The 19,192-nt window shown below is 48.4% G+C and overlaps 1 protein-coding gene across 5 annotated transcripts in view; it reads left to right on the forward strand.

The window, feature by feature from the left end:
* Positions 1 to 9,054: 9,054 nt before the first annotated feature.
* The window catches only part of ripor1 (RHO family interacting cell polarization regulator 1), a 76,980-nt gene continuing 66,842 nt past the window's right edge, over positions 9,055 to 19,192 (forward strand). For all 5 annotated transcript variants that reach the window (XM_086208001.1, XM_086208005.1, XM_086208006.1 and 2 more), the window contains exon 1: positions 9,055 to 9,234. The gene's annotated coding sequence lies outside the window, so the exon portion shown is untranslated. The remainder of the gene's footprint in view (positions 9,235 to 19,192) is intronic.

A 19,192-nucleotide genomic window follows, 5' to 3' on the forward strand; every position in this document is an offset into this window, starting at 1 on the left:
GGACCAATCACAGACATGAAGGACCAACCACACAGACCACGGACCAATCACAGACATGAAGGACCAACCACAGGAGGGAGAGGGAGAGAATATAAATCCCCCTAGAAAGTAGTCTTCATATGAGAGGTTGTGAATGAAGCAAAGACACATTGTATTAACTGGTTGAAACAAGCTTCACTATTTATTATATTATTTTTTCTGTTGATATTATTATTAATTTATTATATTGTTATTCATTCAGGGTTGTGGTTCATGTTCAGTTATGTATTCATACCTAGAAGCTGCTCAGTTAAGCTGATCTGCTTGTCCCAGGTCAGTAATGTTCCACAGAGCGATGCTAGAACTGGAACCAGCTGGATTAGTTCAACTGTGGTTTGTGTTTGTGTTTAGACATGAGATGTGCATGTATGTGCTTTGGAGGAAGTGTGAAAGTGGAAGGAGTGACTCCCTTTGGACATGTTGGGCCCAGCTGACATCTGAATTAAACGTGTCTGAATAACTCAACAGTCTCAGGTTTTACTTTAAAGTCACCATCTACTCTTGGCACCAGCATTCATTTGGTCGTGCATAAATAGAAGCAGGACCTGAGGGTCCCTCAGGTTCAATCTTGCTTACGTCCTCTACTGCAGTTCCAGGTCTGAGCTGGCCCACCAGATGTAAAAAAAAAAGGAGAAGAAGGAGAAATAGTAATGATAACAGAACTGATAATCAGAAACAGAATCTCTTTATTCACCTAATGTACAACATACACAGGAATTTGACCTGGTATACGAGCACCACATACATTAAAGACAAGTTAACTTGGCGATAAACAATAAAAACTTAAAGATAAATAAACAGGTTGGGCCTCTGAAAATATATAAAATGGGTATATATGCAATGACCAGAAAAATAATATATATGGGCAAGAAATGTTTTCACAGATGGTGCATACAGAGACGGTGTCAAGGTCGCTGTCTTGTGTTTTGTTATTTCTGGTGTTTCATTTTGATAGTCTCATGCTCCCTGTATTGTGTCCTAGTTTACATTACCTGTTTAATTACCCCGATGTGCTTCACCTGTGTCTTGTTACTCCGTGTGCATATAAAGCCCATTTTCCTCCCCCTCGTTGCCAGTTCTAATAGTCTCTTGTTGCATCATTTCCTAGTCGATGTCTTCCAGTCTATTATCCGTTTTTTTTGTTATCTGATTCCTGAGTTTTGCCTAGAGTTTTTGTACCTTCACCTGAGCTCTGTAATACCTGTGCACTGACCTTGGACTGATTAAATGGCTTTTGATACCGCACTCCCCCTTGTGTGCTCTGCATTTTGTGTCCAGTAGTCTTGTGTTCGTGGCAGAACAAACTAGCTTGCAACGAACACAGAGGAGCAAGACGCTATGCGCGCTGCCCTTGAAGCGCAGGGACAAAGAGTCATGAGCCATGAAGATCAACTTGTTCAGGTTCACCAAGACAGGGTTGCTGCCTCTCAGCGGACAGAGGTCACCTGCACCAGCCTGTCTGGCCAGCTGGATTATATGATCACCCAACTCCAGGGTCTGGGAAGACCTGACCCTCCTCCAGGGGATCCTGCCCCTGTCACCCCAGCTTCCCGGCAATCAGCTCCATTGACAGCCAGGTCACTCCACCTCTCCAGCCCTAAGAGATTCTCCGGTGAGTCCAGAGACTGCCACCCATTCCTTTCTCAGTGTGAGCTCCACTTTGAGTTCCAGGCTTCTGCCTTCCTCTCTGACCGGGCTAAAATCGCCTTCATTATCTCATACTTGTCCGGGAGGCCTAAGGCTTGGGGGACAGCTGAATGAGGCTGCTGGTCAACTGTTTGTTATGCTCTCCCTCTCTTCATAGACACTTTCAAGCAGATTTTCCATTCTGCCATACCTTGGAAAGAAGAAGCCAGGGGTCTGAACCCACTGAAACAGGGCAAACGATCAGTTATTGATTACTCCATTGAGTTGCACACTCTCACCTCAGACAGTGGGTGGAATCAGCCAGCACTGGTTGACGCCTTCTATAACGGTCTGTCAGAACTAACCAAAGACCATCTGGCCCCTCTAGATCCTCCTTCCAAACTAGATGCCTTCATTGCGGTGGCCACCTGTGTCGATAAGCAACTTATGGAATGCCAGAGACACAGGCATCACCAGGAGAACACCTATCCAGCCCCAGCTGCACTGCTGCGCTTCCCAACATTTTACCTGAACCCCAACACCGGTAAAGCCCAGCCGGTAAACTATTTTGAGCCCATGCAGATCGGGCGCACCCACCTGACCCCAGCAGAATGCTACTGCCATCAGGTTGAGGGCAGGTGCATCTACTGCGCTCAGAGGAGACATTTCATTGCTGTGTGCCTCCTCATGAACATTCCCTCTCCCTTTGATTTACTGGTGAGTGCCGCCAAGATTCAAAACGATGTTAAGAGACAATTAACTGCTGTGAGACTCAACCTCCTCCCATTCTAACCGCTTAGTCCGAAAAGATTCCAGATGGAGCCAGGGTGGAGCCTCTCCTGGAACCCCTGTCTGCTGCTGCCCTGGATGGCAAGTTGATGTGCATCGTTACTCAATCAGACCTCCCTCACAACACTGAGCTTTCCTGATGGACACATAGAAAATCTGGCCTTCCTCCTCTACCACTCACCCAACCACCCCTTAATCTTAGGATTCCCCTGGTTAAGAGTTCACAATCCCCACATTAACTGGGAGACTGGCAAAATAATTGATTGGGGAGTGGGATGCTCAAACCATAGGGCCAACCAAGCCCCAGGCAATCAGAACCCAACAAATCCATGGGGTTCCACGCTGCTACCACGACCTTCAGGAGGAGTTTAGCAAAGCCAAAGCTACTTCTTTGCCCCCACACAGTGAGTATGATTGTGCCATAGACCTGCAACCAGTTGCCTCCATCCCCAAGGGACACCTGTATTCCCTCTCTGTCCCTGAGAACAAGGCCATGGAGGAATACATACAGAGCTCCTTAAAGGCTGGCATAATCCAGCCCTCCTCCTCTCCTGCTGGAACAGGATTCTTCTTTGTGGAAAAAAGAATAAGTCTCTCTGTTTGTGCATAGACTTTACCCACTCAAATAAACTCACCATGAAGAACAGATATCCTCTACCTCTCATCTCCTCCGCTTTTGACCTGCTCAAAGGCACTTCTGTATTCACCAAGCTGGACTTGCGAAACGCATATCACCTGGTTTGCATAAGAGAGGGAGATGAATGGAAAACTGTCTTCAACACATAACTAGGACATTTCAAATACCTTGCAATGCCTTTCAGACTAACCAACACCCCTGCCTTGTTTCAAGCTCTGGTCAATGACGTCCTACAGGATTTACTTGATAAGAATGTTTTTGTCTGTTTGGATGACATTTTGCCATGTTAAATTGGCGTGTGAGGTCCTCCAGAGGCTATTTCAGAACCAACTACATGTCAAAGCAGAGAAATGCAAGTTTTATTGCCCTGAGGTGAGTTTTCTTGGGTTTGTAATTTTCCGGGACCACATCAATATGGACCAGGTGAAGGTCCATATTGCCAAGCTGTCCTTCAGTGGCCTACCCCAAAAAAAGCGCAAACGTGCAAAAGTTTGTAGGCTTTGCCAACTTCTATCAAAGATTCATTAGAAACTTAAATACTGTGGTCGCCCCCCCTGTGTAGACTAACCTCCCCCAAGCTTCCCTGTCAGTGGTCTCCAGCAGCTCAAAAGCACCTGAAGACCTGCTTCGCCTCAGCTCTGGTCCTCACACAGCCCTCCCTGGACTTCCAGTTTATTGTGGAAGTAGATGCCTCAGATGTGGAAGTTGGAGCCATTGTATGTGAGCGGTCATGTAAACACCAGAAGACTCATTCTTGTGCCTGTCTCTCTCGCAAGCTCACTCCAGCAGAGCGTAACTATTCAGTGGGGGACAGGGAGCTGCTGGCTCTGAGAGTGGTGTTGGAAAAATGGAGAGATTGGCTGGAGGGTCAGCCCAACCATTTCAACTTACCATAAGAACCCAGAATACATTAAAGGTGCCAAACGCTGAAACACAGGCCAAGCCAGGTGGTCCATTTTCTTCTCAAGGTTTAATTTATTCCTGTCCTACTGCCCAGGTAGTAAGAACACTAAACTGTGCATCCTGTCATGTATACATGCCCCAGACACAGGTACTGTTAAGCCTGCTCCCATCCTCCCATAAAATTGTGTTCTGGGAGGACTCACCTGGAGCATTGAGTCCAAAGTTAAAAGGGCCAACGAGTCCCTCACAGTACCCCCAGAGGGCCTCCTAATAGTCTGTTCATTCCACCCCCCCCCCCCCCCCTTTGTGGGGAGGTGATTGGCTGGGCTCATGACAGCAAGGTTTCCTGTCACCCAGGCATGCACTGAACTCTCTTCAGAGTGCTGAGTGGTTTTGGTGGCCAGAAGCCCGTAAAGATGTTTCTTTCTATGTCCCTGCCTGTTCCGTTTATTCCCAAGAGAAGGCTTCCAATGCCCGACCAGCCAGCCTCCTGTGACCACTACCTGTGCCACAGTGCCCCTGGTCAGATCACAATAGGCTTAGTGACTAGACCTACTCCCTCTGAAGGCAACACCAACATCATTACAGTAGTTGACAGGTTTTCTAAAATGGTTCAGTTCATCCCACTACCTCACTTGCTATCAGCCAAACAGACTGCAGACCTCACCATGATTCACGTGCTTATAACCAAGGGACATCGTTTCTGACCGGGGGCTGCAGTTTGTGGAACAATTCTGGGAGGCCTTCTGTCGGGTGGTGTGGGCCAAGGCGAGCCCGTCTTCAGGATTCCTTCCCATTTGACATCATGCATTGTGCAGCTTAAGATGCATAGTAGGCGGGGCATTAATAAGCTTTGCTTCTGCCTTACAGAAATTGACTGAAATTGGCAAGTTTTGTTTGTTTGTTTGTTTTTATTCTGCTGCTTTTAAATGTATATATGACTGAAATATAGCGTCTAACTAACTATCCCAGCGGCTACGGGTGAGAGGCAGGGTTCCCCCTGGACAGGTCACCAGTCCATGGCTGGGCCAACACATAGAGACAGACAACCATTGGCTCTCCCAGCCACGCCTACGGTCAATTTAGAGTCTGGATTAACCTGGTCCCTCTTGATGTCTTTGGACTGTGGAGGAAGCTGGAGTACCAGAGAGAACCCAGCAGGAACAGGGAGAACATGGAGAATCACCCAGAAAGACCCCGTGCTGCAACCGGGGCTCCACCCACAACCTTCTTGCTGGGGGGCCACAGGGAGGACCACTGTAGGGAGTAGGGAGGAGGCTGCTCAGCTGTTGCAGAGGGGGAGGGGGGCGTTGGAGGGTGGTGTGAGGTGGACCAGCTGAACCTGTTGAAGAACTTGTTCAGGTCATTTGCTCTCTCCACCCCTCCCCCCTCCGTGCTGTCCTGGCTTTTTGGTCGGTGATGGTTTTGATGCCCTTCCAGACCTCCCTCATGTCGTTCTCCTTCAGTTTTTCCTCCACCTTCCTCCTGTAGGAGTCCTTTGCCTCCTTCAGGCAGCGTTTCACCTCCCTCTGTGCTGCTCTCTGGACTACCAACGTCCTCTCAGCCACACCTACTGAGGACCGACAGAGAGCATTCCTACCGCAGGTGTCTGTCTGGTTGGGAAGTACCACAGAGGCAGAGAGGGAGGCTCTGCAGAGTCATAAAGACTGCCGAGAGAATTATCGGTACAAAACGTCCGACCATGGACGCTGTATATGAACAGCGCTGTAGGACAGGAGCAGAGGGAATCATCAGAGACCCTCTACCCCGCCCACCCTGTGCTCAGACACAAACCATGCAGGTACAACCTGAGGCCCAGCAGAGCAGACAGCATCATAGCCTACAGAACTGGACTCTTCAACAGCCTCTACCAGCCACAGTCGGACTGATGGCAACCAACACTGAACACCTGAAAACTAGCAGACACCACCTCACTGACCATGGACAATACTCCTGGAGAAACATGCAAACTTACCCACTTTCCAGTACTACAACAATACTACAACACTGCTCTCTCTCTCTCTCTCTCTCTCTCTCTCTCTCTCTCTCTCTCTCTCTTTAGACATATATATATATATATATATATATATATATTATGAAGGTTCATTGAAGGAGGGAGGTGCTGCTGGACCTGCTGTACTTGGAAAGAGTCAGGAGAGAACTTTGGTTGGGGTTAGGTGACACAAATAAACCTGACTTGACTCTCCCATGGAGCGTTGCAATAAAAGGAGAGAGGTGAAGCAGGAAACACCCTTTTCAGAGCAGGGGTACAGAGGCTGAGTCTCACAAGTTCCACATATCATATGAATGGAGGTTTAAAATGTCAGGTAATTAAAAAAACACATTTTTTGTGATTATAATATAAAAAGAACAAAGCTAAATTATATGGCACTCACACACAGGATATTACTGTGTAATTGACCTCGTTACATGTGGGAACAGACAAATAACTGCAGTGTCAAAATCTTGGTCGATGCAGTAAACATCAGAATTGGGTCTCCTGTTTTCATAGAGTCTCGCTGAGGGTGGAGAACATCTCTGAACGCCCCGTCAGCCAACGGAGAAACGACATCATCAAGGTGTCTGAGGTCCTATGACCCCGGTAGCTCCTGAGCAGAGTCCTGGGCTCCTACAGCAAGCTACAGCAGCAGCCTATGACCACCCTCCACCCTCCTCTCTTTGCTGGTTTACTGTTGTCATTGTTGTGTTATGGTTGATTGATGGCCAGATTACAACCATCTGGCAGGTTCCATCATTCCTTTTGGTTGGACACACGTGCAGAGAAGACAACAGACTAAAAGATGAAAACCAGAGACAACTCTCATCCTCTCATTCTACAAAGCCTAAACAGTCTCTCTCTCTCTCTCTCTCTCTCTCTCTCTCTCTCTCTCTGACGCACGCACACACACTCTCTTCTTGTTGTCATTCTGGGACCGCTGTGGCTTTTCTTCCATCTCCTGGTGAGCTGAGGTATTACAACACATTAAACCAATGAGTTGTTTGCCGCCAGAACCCAAATCAAAGGTTTGTTGGAGAACCTTGATGGTGGACATGAAGACTCCAGTAGACTTGATGAAGACTATCCTGCGGGACAAGAGGGGCAGCCCGTATCCACATCCATCCCCTGGACAATAACTACTTTTTTAATATTGAATTCATTTATATTTAGAGGTATGATTATATTTTGAAATATGTATATTTCAGAGGTATACATGAATTTGGAAGATATGTTTTGGAGTACACGCAGGCTATTTTAGAGGTATATATAATGTGGAGGTATGAATATATTTTAGAAGTAAAACTATATAGGGCACCCTGGTGGAGCAGTGGTCCTCCCTGTGGCCCCCCAGCAAGAAGGTTGTGGGTGGAGCCCCGGTTGCAGCACGGGGTCTTTCTGGGTGAGTCTCCATGTTCTCCCTGTTCCTGCTGGGTTCTCTCTGGTACTCCAGCTTCCTCCACAGTCCAAAGACATCAAGAGGGACCAGGTTAATCCAGACTCTAAATTGACCGTAGGCGTGGCTGGGAGAGCCAATGGTTGTCTGTCTCTATGTGTTGGCCCTGCCATGGACTGGTGACCTGTCCAGGGTGAAGGCTGCTGGGATAGGCTCCACCCCCACCACCCTCAACAGGAGAAGAGGGAGAACATGGAGGGATGATGGATGGATGGATGATGGATGGATGGATGATGGATGGATAAATGATGGATGATGGATGGTGGATGGATGGATGATGGATGGATGATGGATGGATGGATGATGGATGACGGATGGATGATGGATGGACTTTGGTTTTGACAGAGACAACAGAACCTGGGAGGAAAGGAAAACTATTTGAGAGCCTCCCTGCAGCTGCGGCCGGGTGGCAATCGGCGGCCCAAATCTAACGGTGTATTTGGCAAATCTGTAGGCCCTGTAGTTTAGGAGTTAGAAGCCTGAGTGTGAGTGCAGAGCTGAGAGCCGGCCCTTTAAGAGCCCCTCCCCTCTCTGCTCTCTCTCTGCCATCTGTGTCAGAGTGGAGAGCAGAGGAGGATTTTGCTAGTTTTAGTGTGAAAAACAGTCATAACTCAGCATATGTTGGTCAAAAGGGGAATGTAAGACAATGTTTTCTTCGAGATTTTTGTCAGGAATTCAATGGTGTATTTTTAGAAGGTGTGTGTGTTTTAGTTTAGAAGCTAGAAGCGTTTGTTTGAGTGTATGTACCATGAGGGCAGAGATGCTCCCCTTTTGGTTTCCATGACAACAGACAACAAATCTCTGCCATCTGAGTGGATAGCAAAGGAAGATTTTGACATTTTTAGTCTGTAAAAAGCAAATAACTCTGCCAAAGTGGAATGTAATAGCATAGTTTTGTAGGGATTTTTGTCAGGAATCCAGTGGTATGTTTTGTGAAGCTGTGGGATGTGTAGTTTAGACATGAGAAGCGTTTGTTTGAGAGAACGTACCATGAGAGGACACGGCCTCCCCATTGGTTTCCATCGAACGTGACATGACCTGAGACGAAGTTGGGGAGGACTTTGACGGCTTAGAAAATGGCAACCGATTGAGTGGGGACAAAGAACTTTTGATCAGAAGAGTTTCATGAGTAATGTATGACATTTTGGAAGCGATACCATAAACGGCCTAGGAGTGGATGGATTTTGTTGGGGGAGCAAAATTGTGTCAAATTGGACAGTCGTGTCCAAATTGTGGACGTCCTGTTGGAGTTAGGTCATGGTTATGTGTGTATGATTTGTACGTCTTGGCGAGACGAATGTAACGCTGTGGGTCCCGTGTCTGTAGGACATTCCTGTGGGCCGTGAGGGTTTTTTTGTGTATGTAGGTGGCGCTATTAAGTAGAGTGCTGTGGTTATTTTTAAATATCGAAATTTTTGCCGGCGCGGACGCGTGTGCCAAATTTGGTGAGTTTTTGAGCGTGTTAAGGGGCCTAAGCATTTTCTCTATTGAAATCGAGCATAGTCAGATTCGACGTGTACCGGATGTAACGTACACGCAATCCCGTTAGTGCATGATACAGTACTTTATTTTGAAAGTCCTGACCGGAAGTTGTGATGATGCGGGAGCGCTTCGCGGTGTTACGTTCAGGTTGGGCGCGTCTGGGCGACTGAAGCTGATCATACCTGTGGTGTGAGGGGAACTCAGGACTCCGGGAGCCCACATGGACTGAGCCACGGACCGGGACAGCCCTGGTCAGCTGCCGGATCTGGATCAGGAGGGATTTGGGTCACCTAGCGGAGCAGAAATGTGAGTCCGATCACCGATGGCTGAGAGGAGGCCGAGGGTTCGGGTTGTGTCTGCGTGTCGCGTCGCGCGTCTCGTGCTGTCGTGGTCACTGGTGAGTGACTCATTCTGGGGTGCCAGTCCATCCCAGGCGGGGTCCAAGGCTCTGTCCCGGGGCTGACCCTGTGTGTGTGTGTGTGTGTGTGTGTGTGTGAGAGAGAGAGAGAGAAAGAGAGAGAGAGAGAGAGCCAGGTGAGATTCTGTCTACTGTAGTCTGGATGCCTTCCTTCCATCCATCAGTTGGGTGGGGGTTCACCCTGGATGGGTCTCCAGGCACACACACACACACACACACACACACACACACACACACACACACACACACAGCCACTGACACATGTACACAGTCTGACACACACACAGTCTGACACAGTCACATGCACACAGTATGCCATCATTTAAGTGTCTGTGTTTGTGTCTGGGGGCGGGGTCTCACTCACAGCTGTACACAAACACAGTTGCTGATTGGATCATGATCTCTGGAGGCATCTTCCTGGCTGGCGTCCCTCCTGTGGGCTTCTACAGTTGAGGCTCCTCCTGGTGACCACGAGCCGACCCAGTCTAAGCTTCCAGTTCCACCGACAGCCAGTCCACCCTCACAGAGTAGCTAGCTTAGCCTCTGTTAGCATTGGTTTAGCTTCCCCATTAATCCTTGTAGTCAAACAAGTTCCCTGCTGCTGAAGAATCCGCTAACTGCAGCGGCTCAGCGGCCTCCTGTTCAACAACACACCAGACCTGATGACACCTCTGACTTCCAAGAAGAAGAAGTCTGAGGACACGGCTCTTCAGATTCAAATTCAGATTCAGATTCAGATTCAGATTCAGATTCAGATGACTTTATTTATCCCCGAGGGGCAATTAAAGTACGGTACAACTGAGCAGCATGACATTAAAAAACAATACAAAAAAAAACAGGGACATGACAGTGGGAATAAATAAGAGAATAAAAATAAGATTAAAGATAAAAATACAATAAATATACGACATACAGTATGTACACAATGTAGAATGAAGAGTAAGGTGACTGGAGTGAGTGAATAAAGTGCAGACAATGTAAACAGTATAAACAGTGTAACAGTGAAGACAGGATATTGAGTAGTCCGGGGAGAGTATGTAGGTGTGTGTGTGTAGGTGTGTGTGTGTAGGTGTGTGTGTGTAGGGTGTTGGTGTGGGGAAGGTGTTAGCAGCAGGAGTTAAAGAGAAGAATGGCTTTGGGGTCAAAGGTGCCTTCCCTCCTCTCAGTTCTGCAGGCCACACAGCGGAGGCGTCGCCCAGAGGGGAGCCATTCAAATGCAGAGTGGAGTATGTGTGAGGGGTCTTTGGTGATCTTGGCTGCCTGTCTCAGGGCCTGTTGGCTGTAAACGTGTGAAAGAGTTCTGACAGGCAGGCCGATGATTTTGGAGCACACTGATGCAGTGCGCTGCAGTCTGTTCCGGTTCTGGAGGCTGAGGGAGTGGAACCAGCAGGTTATGGAGGATGTGATGATGCTTTCCACAAAGGCGTAGTAGAAAGTCATCATGATGGGCGCGCTGACTCCAAAGGAATTGAGTTTCCTGAGGAGGAACAGTCGTTGGTGACACCTCCTGAGAATCTCCTCTGTGTTGGCAGAAAAGTTCAAATGGTAAATGGACTCAATTTTATAGAGCGCTTTTCTACCTTAGCGGTACTCAAAGCGCTTTACAGTGTCATCTCATTCACCCGTTCACACACACATTCACACACTGATGGTGGAGGCTACCATGCAAGGCGCCAACCTACTCATCAGGAGCAATTATGGGTTCAGTATCTTGCTCAAGGACACTTTGACATGGTCACCTGGGTCGGGGATCGAACCAGCGACCCTTTGGTTGCTAGACGGCCACTCTACCCCTGAGCCATGCCGCCCACAGGAGGTTGTCAAAGATTGTGCCCAGGTATTTGTACTCCTCGACCACCTCCACTGGCTTCCCGTGGGTGGTGGTGATGACAGCAGAAGCCAGATCCCTCTGCTTGCTGGAGAAGGTCACCACCATCTCTTTGGTCTTGCTGACGTTCAGTTCTAGTTTGGAGCTGTCACACCACTCTACAAACTCCTGAAGAGCGGGTCCATGATGTTGTGCTGGGCCTGACAGCAGTGACAGGAGAACTGTGTCGTCAGCATATTTCACCAGGTGGCAGTTGGGCTGTGGGGATCGGCAGTCATCTGTGTAGAGGATGAAGAGCAGGGGGGAGAGCACACAGCCCTGGGGGGAGCCAGTTGAGGTGAAGCGGAGGTCCGAAAGGGAGTTGTTGACCCGAACTTTCTGAGTCCTGTTGGTCAGAAAGTCCAGAATCCACAGTATAAGCTGGTCGTCCAGATGGAAGCAGGAGGAGAGTTTGGTGGCCAGGATGTGGGGCTGCAGTGTGTTAAATGCTGATGAGAAATCAGCGAACAGAAGTCTGGCGGAGGAGTTAGGAAGCTCCAGGTGCTTGTGGATGGAGTCCAAGATGAAGATTTTTGCATCCTCGACGCCTCTGCGTGCTCTGTGGGTTGGATCCTGGTGGGCCCGGTTCTGACTGCCTATGCTGAGGAGCAGACGATCCAGATGAAACACAGAGGACATTTTCTGGTAGAGGTTGAGACAGTTCTAAGAAGGCAGCAGCAGGAAGAACTCATGGTCACCAGGACCAGTGAAACCAATTGAATTTCAAATTGGGCTAATTATTGATCACGTGATAAATCACCTCCAGGTCACATGATCATAGCACAGAGCTTCATTTGACCTCCACGATAGTCTTTTGACTTCTCTGGTCCTCTTGTGACTCTGACCAACCAGGAGTGAGCTTCCTTGGCCCTGGTGGTGAGGAAGACCAGGAGCTGGGCTTCGCCCTCCTTCCTCCTCCTGAGGACGAGCTCAGCTCTTCGTCCTGTGAGTCAACGAAACCTCAGCAAGCTCCTGGTGCACGAGACTGCTTTCAGCCTCCAGTAATGATACTTCATATCTACTGTAGTACTACTGTGATGCTGTCTCTGTCACTGTCTAGAAATGTCCCTTTACTCCCTGAAAGCAGTATTCACTTCAGAGTAACTGTGATGTATTAGTACCACTTAAACAATGAATGTCATTACTTCATTCGTATTTCAACAGTCTCAGTAAAACCACCATGAGCTGTAATAACTGAGTAACTGTGATGCTGCTGGGATAGGCTCCACCCCCCGCCACCCTTAACAGGACAAGAGGGAGAAAATGGAGGGATGGATTTATTGGAGCGGTTGTGCTGACATCTGACTGCCAGGACACAGCCGGAGACTTTTTGGTACTTAAAAGAACTAGAACCAGCAATACAGAGCATCATGTGGGCTCTTGAGTATCGGGTTGACTATCACTGCAATGTCCATCCATCCATCATCCATCCATCCATCATCCATCCCTCCATCCATCCATCATCCACCATCCATCCCTCCATCCCTCCATGTTCCCCCTCTTCTCCTGTTGAGGGTGGTGGGGGTGGAGCCTATCCCAGCAGCCTTCCCCCTGGACAGGTCACCAGTCCATGGCAGGGCCAACACATAGAGACAGACAACCATTGGCTCTCCCAGCCACGCCTACGGTCAATTTAGAGTCTGGATTAACCTGGTCCCTCTTGATGTCTTTGGACTGTGGAGGAAGCTGGAGTACCAGAGAGAACCCAGCAGGAACAGGGAGAACATGGAGACTCACCCAGAAAGACCCCGTGCTGCAGCCGGGGCTCCACCCACAACCTTCTTGCTGGGGGGCCACAGTGAGGACCACTGCACTCACTGGAATGTACTAACTGCATTTCACACAGACAAACACACGCACACACAGTCAGTCAATCCTTTGAAGTATAATGACTTCCTCTGGTGGACGAGACTGCCCTGAGGAACTGGATAAACAGCCAGTTACTGTAACACAGACACACACTCCCTCTCTCTCTCACCACAAACATTTGGTATTTATGAACACAAATGGGAGGTTTTTCTGCAGACTTGCTGGGGATTGTAATAAACTATAATGATTAAGGTCAAAGGTCACACCACAAGGCACAACTTGCGTCTGAATCTCAGGATGTTGTGATGTGTGTGGCATCATCAGGCAAAAGGTCATGATGATGGTGATGATGAGGAATGTGTTGATGGCGGTGGGTGTGGTGATGATGGTGATGATGATGGTGATGATGATGATGATGGTGGTGGTGATGATGATGGTGATGAAGATGATGGTGGTGATGATGATGATGATGAAGATGATGACGTGGTGGGGATGGTCGTGATGATGATGGTGATGGTGATGATGATGATGATGGTGATGATGATGATGATGTAGGTGGTGATGGTGGTGGTGATGTTGGCGGCGGTGGTGGTGATGATGATGATGATGACGATGGTGGTGGTGATGATGGTGGTGGTGATTATGGTGATGGTGGTGATGATGATGATGATGATGATGATGATGATGATGATGATGGTGGTGATGATGATGGTGGTGGTGGTGATGATGATGATGGTGATAATGATGGTGATGATGATGATGATGATGATGATGATGATGGTGATGATGATGGTGATGACGATGATGATGATGATGATGATGACGATGATGATGGTTGTGATGTTGGTTATGCTGCAGTCTTCTATGGTCAGGTCCTTAATGGTCCAGCCCCTATGGTTGGTTCCCATTCTCCAATCCCCTATGGTAACTTTCTATGGTCCAGTCCTCTATGGTTGGTCCCTATGGTCCACTCCGCTATGGTCCAGTACTCTATGGTCCATTCCCCTATGGTTGGTCCCTACGGACCAGTCCTCAATGGTCCAGTCCCCTATGGTCAGTCCCTATGGTTTAGTCCTCAATGGTCAGTTCCTATAGTCCAGTCCTCTATGATCCAGTCCCCTATGGTTGGTCCCTATGGTCCAGTCCCCTATGGTCAGTTCCTACAGTCCAGTCCTCTATGGTCAGTCCCTATGGTCCAGTCCTTTATGGTCCAGTCCTCTATATCCATTCCCTATCTTTCAGTACCCTGTGGTCCCGATGGCTCACTCCTCTATGGTTGGTCCCTGTGGACCAGTCCTCTGTGGTCAGACGTTATGGTACAGTACTCTTCGGTCCAGTCCCCTATGGTTGGTCCCCATGGTCCAGTCCCCTATGGTCAGTTCCTACGGTCCAGTCCTCTATGGTCAGTCCCTATGGTCCAGTCCTTTATTGTCCAGTCCTCTATATCCTGTCCCTATGTTTCAGTCCCCTGTGGTCCCGATGGCTCACTCTTCTATGGTTGGTCCCTGTGGACCAGTCCTCTATGGTCAGACGTTATGGTACAGTACTCTTCGGTCCAGTCCCCTGTGGTCCACTCCCCTGTGGTCTGTCCATATAGTCCAGTTCTCTTTGGTTGTTCCCTTATGATCCAGTCCACTCTGGTCAATCTGTACGGTCCAGTCCTCTATGCTCTACCGATGTTCCAGTCCTCTCTGGTTGGTCCCTATGGTGCACTCCCCTGTGGTCCGTCCCTGTGGTCCACTCCTCTGTGGACGGTGCCTATAGTGCAGTTCTCTGTGGACCAGTCCTCCATGGTCATTCCCTATGGTCCAGTCCTTTATGGTTGGTCCCTGTCGTCTATTGTTAGACCATATGGTCCCATCCTCTAAGATCTAGTCCCCCATGGTCTGCCCCTATGGTCCAGTCCTCCACGGTGGGTCCCTATTGTCCAGTCCTGTATGGTGCAGTCCTCTTCGATTGGTCCCTATGGTCCACTCCTCTATGGACATTCCTTATGGTCCATTCCTCTATGTTCGGTCCCTATGGACCAGTCCTCTATGGTCCAGTCCTCTGTGTACTGTCCCTATGGTCCAGTCTTCTATTGTTCAGTCCTCTATGGTCCAGTCCTCTGTGTACTGTCCCTATGGTCCAGTCTTCTATTGTTCAGTCCCCTATGGTCCAGTCCTCTGTGTACTGTCCCTATGGTCCAGTCTTCTATTGTTCAGTCCTCTATGGTCCAATCCTCTGTGTACTGTCCCTATGGTCCAGTCTTCTATTGTTCAGTCCCCTATGGTCCAGTCCTCTGTGTACTGTCCCTATGGTCCAGTCTTCTATTGTTCAGTCCCCTATGGTCCAGTCCTCTGTGTACTGTCCCTATGGTCCAGTCTTCTATTGTTCAGTCCTCTATGGTCCAATCCTCTGTGTACTGTCCCTATGGTCCAGTCTTCTATTGTTCAGTCCTCTATGGTCCAATCCTCTGTGTACTGTCCCTATGGTCCAGTCTTCTATTGTTCAGTCCCCTATGGTCCAGTCCTCTGTGTACTGTCCCTATGGTCCAGTCTTCTATTGTTCAGTCCTCTATGGTCCAATCCTCTGTGTACTGTCCCTATGGTCCAGTCTTCTATTTTTCAGTCCTCTATGGTTGGTCCTTATGGTCCATTCCTCTATGTCAGCCAGTAGTAATAAGACAGCACCTTTGCGCGTGCATGTGAAAACTTTTGCGCGTGCATGTGAATATGCATCCTCGTGCGCGTGCATCCCCTGCGCTAAAAAGGGGCGTGTCCGTTTCCTTTACCGCAGCTCGCAACAATGGGATTCTGTGGTAGTATGTAAACATGCCTGGACATGTCTGGCGTGTCATATGGGATTGTGTGGTAGGACATAAATACGCCCACAGATTGTTGCTGTGTCATATGCGTTTCCGACCCAAGGTGTAGCCCGCTGGACTGCCGCCCGTGTTTTTTCCTGTGAATCATGGACACGACTTTGGTTAACGGTCAGTTTTTCCCCAATGCCTATTTGTTTTAATGCGTTTGTGTTTAACGTTGTGTTTTAATACCGCTGTTATTTCTGTGCGTAGATGAGGGTGTGCGTCTGGATTCGGTGATGGCGCCTAAGTGAGGTTATTTTCGATGTGGGTGGTTTTTTGGTTTTTTCCCTGTAAACTGTGAAGAGTTCAATCAATATCAACCTTTTTCAACACTATGTGTTTGTCGTCTGTGTGACATGCTTGTTAAAGGGGCCGGTGTGATCAAGTCTGAACATGTAATTAAACATCAGTATCTGTTTTAAGGGCTTCTGTAGGAACCCATTCTGGCTAAAATATTTGATTTTGTAAAATGCTGCGTTTAAAAGTAAACTCAAGCCCCAACATGCCTGACATGCCCCGGTCAGGTGGCATTGTGGTATCTCACCAGATTTAAAAACACCGCCCACAGCGGCTGGCATCCTATGAGAACACAGCCCCGCCCATCCTCACACGCAGTCCCTATAAGAAACAGACGGCACCGCGCCACTCCACGGATTCCAGACCCCAGCATCACGATTGGATCATCCCATTGGATTTTTTCAACACCTAAAGCAGACTCACCAGAAATGGCTACACATCCCGATGGTACGTCAGAGCATCGTGTAGAACAGGACGCACCAAAATGCAAGAAAAAGAAGCTGGTAGATGAAAGCGCTGTGCTAAAGTATGAGGAGGCTGTGGAAGGAGTTTTTCGGTGTGTGTATAAAGTTAAATATGAAGACTGTAAAGTTTATCTGAGCGTGGGCGATGCTTGCCTGGACTCATATGGAGTCACACACGCCATGTCTATTCGTGATTGGTCTCATTTTTATGATATATTGCGCTCAAAGTTTCACAGTAGCCCTGTAACGGGCTACACCGAGCTGTACATGTCCCGATGGCACAGCTCATCAGGACCCAAACCATTCAGAGCTTGTCACGATGGTGCTGTGTACCTGACAACAGGTCTCGATAGAACAAAAAAAGGCCCAAAAGAATTTGAAGACTTCAAATATCTCACATCGTTATTGTCTTCAGAATACTCGCCCATATCAACCAGATCAGCCTGAAACTGCTTGTCAATACCACTGACCAGACAACACAGACGACAAACACATAGTGTTGAAAAAGGTTGATATTGATTGAACTCTTCAGAGTTTACAGGGAAAAAAACAAAAAACCACCCACATCGAAAATAACCTCACTTAGGCGCCATCACCGAATCCAGACGCACACCCTCATCTGCGCACAGGAATAACTGTCCTGAATTTGTGTTGTTTTTTTTTCAGTACTTAAGGGAATGTTATCCTGATCACTATCCTCATTTTCATTTTGAAGAGGTGATCGTCACAGCAGTATTTAGCTCTATAGATGGACCCACCCACACATTTTCTGATTGATACGAATTCTGATGTTGAACTTTATTCTTCATCAGTTGGCAGCTGCTCCCACATCACGCTCATTAAAAGAGCACGACACTTAACAGTGTTCTCCTGCTATTGATCTGAAGGGTGTATTGGCTTCACATCGAGCAGGAGGCTCCGGTCACAGATTGCAGCACCAGTTCAGGTCCAGATCTCTCTTTACATGTCAGTGCAGCAGCTTAACCTTGAAGGTGTCAACCTGGAGGAGGCTCCAGACCTGAAGAGGCTCCAGACCTGAAGAGGCTCCAGACCTGAAGAGGCTCCAGCTGCCACCCGTAGCTCGACCTGCTCACGTCCCCGTCTCTCCTCCTTTCTCTCTCTCTTTATCTCTGTCCCTCTCTCTCCTTCTGTCTCTCTGTCTTCCTCCATTCTCTGTCTTTGTCTCTGTCCATCAGTCTCTCCTCCTTTCTCTCCCTCTTTATCTCTGTCCCTCTCTTTCCTTCTGTCTCTTTGTCCTCCTCCATTCTCTGTCTTTGTCTCTGTCCATCAGTCTCTCCTCCTGTCTCTCTCTCTTTATGTCATTCCCTCTCTTTCCTTCTGTCTCTCTGTCTTCCTCCATTCTGTCTTTGTCTCTGTCCATCAGTCTCTCCTCCTTTCTCTCTCTTTATCTCTGTCCCTCTCTCTCCTTCTGTCTCTCTGTCTTCCTCCATTCTCTGTCTTTGTCTCTGTCCATCAGTCTCTCCTCCTTTCTCTCCCTCTTTATCTCTGTCCCTCTCTTTCCTTCTGTCTCTTTGTCCTCCTCCATTCTCTGTCTTTGTCTCTGTCCATCAGTCTCTCCTCCTTTCTCTCCCTCTTTATCTCTGTCCCTCTCTTTCCTTCTGTCTCTTTGTCCTCCTCCATTCTCTGTCTTTGTCTCTGTCCATCAGTCTCTCCTCCTGTCTCTCTCTCTTTATGTCATTCCCTCTCTTTCCTTCTGTCTCTCTGTCTTCCTCCATTCTGTCTTTGTCTCTGTCCATCAGTCTCTCCTCCTTTCTCTCTCTTTATCTCTGTCCCTCTCTCTCCTTCTGTCTCTCTGTCTTCCTCCATTCTCTGTCTTTGTCTCTGTCCATCAGTCTCTCCTCCTTTCTCTCCCTCTTTATCTCTGTCCCTCTCTTTCCTTCTGTCTCTTTGTCCTCCTCCATTCTCTGTCTTTGTCTCTGTCCATCAGTCTCTCCTCCTGTCTCTCTCTCTTTATGTCATTCCCTCTCTTTCCTTCTGTCTCTCTGTCTTCCTCCATTCTGTCTTTGTCTCTGTCCATCAGTCTCTCCTCCTCTCTCTCTCTTTATCTCTGTCCCTCTCTCTCCTTCTGTCTCTCTGTCCTCCTCCATTCTCTGTCTTTGTCTCTGTCCATCAGTCTCTCCTCCTTTCTCTCCCTCTTTATCTCTGTCCCTCTCTTTCCTTCTGTCTCTTTGTCCTCCTCCATTCTCTGTCTTTGTCTCTGTCCATCAGTCTCTCCTCCTGTCTCTCTCTCTTTATGTCATTCCCTCTCTTTCCTTCTGTCTCTCTGTCTTCCTCCATTCTGTCTTTGTCTCTGTCCATCAGTCTCTCCTCCTTTCTCTCTCTCTTTATCTCTGTCCCTCTCTCTCCTTCTGTCTCTCTGTCTTCCTCCATTCTCTGTCTTTGTCTCTGTCCTGCTCTCCTGCTCTCTCTCCGTCCCCACTGATCCTGGATCTGCTCCACCTTCCTGCTGGTAAAGGAAGGTTCTGGTGGCTGCTGTTGCAGGATGTGCTGCTGATGGAGAATTGTTGGGTGGAGGTTCATTGAAGGAGGGAGGTGCTGGA

Source organism: Aulostomus chinensis, chromosome 7 (assembly GCF_037954235.1).
Source record: "Aulostomus chinensis isolate RoL2024-O1b breed Wild chromosome 7, RoL_Achi_v1.0, whole genome shotgun sequence".
NCBI classification, from domain to species: domain Eukaryota; kingdom Metazoa; phylum Chordata; class Actinopteri; order Syngnathiformes; family Aulostomidae; genus Aulostomus; species Aulostomus chinensis.